The sequence below is a fragment of the Wasmannia auropunctata genome, unplaced genomic scaffold (genome assembly GCF_000956235.1).
Source record: "Wasmannia auropunctata unplaced genomic scaffold, wasmannia.A_1.0 LD336106.1, whole genome shotgun sequence".
Lineage (NCBI taxonomy): Eukaryota > Metazoa > Arthropoda > Insecta > Hymenoptera > Formicidae > Wasmannia > Wasmannia auropunctata.
In genome coordinates, this window is record NW_012026784.1 from 3,306,126 (window position 1) to 3,307,688 (window position 1,563).

The 1,563-nt window shown below is 30.8% G+C and overlaps 1 protein-coding gene across 1 annotated transcript in view; it reads right to left on the bottom strand.

The window, feature by feature from the left end:
- Positions 1-1,563, bottom strand: part of LOC105452465 (adenylate cyclase type 5-like) — a 39,986-nt gene that overhangs the window by 1,910 nt on the left and 36,513 nt on the right. The window lies entirely within an intron of this gene.

Below are 1,563 nucleotides of genomic sequence, written 5' to 3' on the forward strand. Positions count from 1 at the left end.
GAAAGAAACCATCAAATACTATTTAGATTTAGAGTCCAGGACACACTTTGGGACCAATAAAGTCTAGGTTGATTTTTTTCGATGGAAATACTTATGTTTTAGATTTGTATTCTATGGAAAAAAAATAAAGAAAATCTAGTCTTGATAATTAAAATCTTACTTTTGTTGGCCGAATTGTTCTCTAGTATTACTTTCATTAGAATTGTTCTTTGGTATTGTCTTCATTGGCCGGAATGGATTGTGTATTCGACTTAGGTCGAAATATGTTTAGCCATTTTAACATAAACACCAAAAAATCTCAAAAACAATGCATTAAAAAAATGTTTTAAATAAAAGTTGTAAGGTTTGAAAGAAACCATCAAATACTATTTAGATTTTGAGTCCAAGATACACTTTGGGACCAATAAAGTCCAGATTGATTTTTTTCGATGGAAATGCTTACATTTTAGATTTGTATTCTATGGAAAAAAAATAAAGAAAATCCTGATAATTAAAATCTTACTTTTGTTGGCCGAATTGCTCTCTAGTATTACCTTCATTCGAATTGTTCTTTGGTATTATCTTCATTGGCCGGAATGGATTGTGTATTCGACTTAAGTCGAAATATGTTTGGCATTTTAACATAGACACCAAAATATCTATATTTCGAAAACAATGCATTAAAAAAAATGGTTTAAATAAAAGTTGTAGGAAGAAAACCATTAAATGATGTACTTAGATTTTGAATCCAGAATCCACTTTTGGCCTAATAAAACCCAGGGTTGTTCGATGGAAATGCTTATGATTTACTGCAGATTCGTGTTCTATAAAAAAAAAAAAGAAAATCTGATTCTTGATAATTTTTTAATACCTTCTCCGACAGGCGTAACACAGTATTCTTATTTTGAAATCCATTCCGGCCAATGAAGACAAGATTTCAATTATCTTAGAACAGATTTTCTTTATTTTTTTCCTGCATAGAATACGAATCTAAAACATAAGTATTTCCATCGAAAAAATCAACCTGGGCTTTATTGGGTCCAAAATAGGTCCTGGACTCAAAATCTAAGTAGAGCATTTGATGGTTCCTTTTGAACCCTACAACTTTTATTTAAAATATTTTTTTTAATGCATTGTTTTCGAGATATTTTGGTGTCTATGTTAAAATGGCCAAATATGTTTCAGCCTAAGTCGGATACAGAATTCATAGGATCCCAAGATTTGATCACCCATTTCAAACATGTTTTGACTAATAACGTTAGTTTCTTGATATCACTTTTGCGTTATAAAACGTTCCTTTGACAGTATATCTGAAATTTTCTTTTTTTTTTCAATTTTAACTAAATTAAATGACATGTAATATAAGCAATAGGTTACAATGTACTGCACTACCTTTCGTGCACCCACATAGAATATTGAAAGACAAATATTTCCTGACGATATTTTCGTGGAAAAAATTCAACGTGGTGAAAAGTGTGGCCTTTCAATAGCGCTGAATTAATGAAAGTTGATGAGTATCGGTTTGGAACTGTCACCGTCAAATCAGAGATATGATATCGTAAAAAAATAATATCGGCTGGCGGG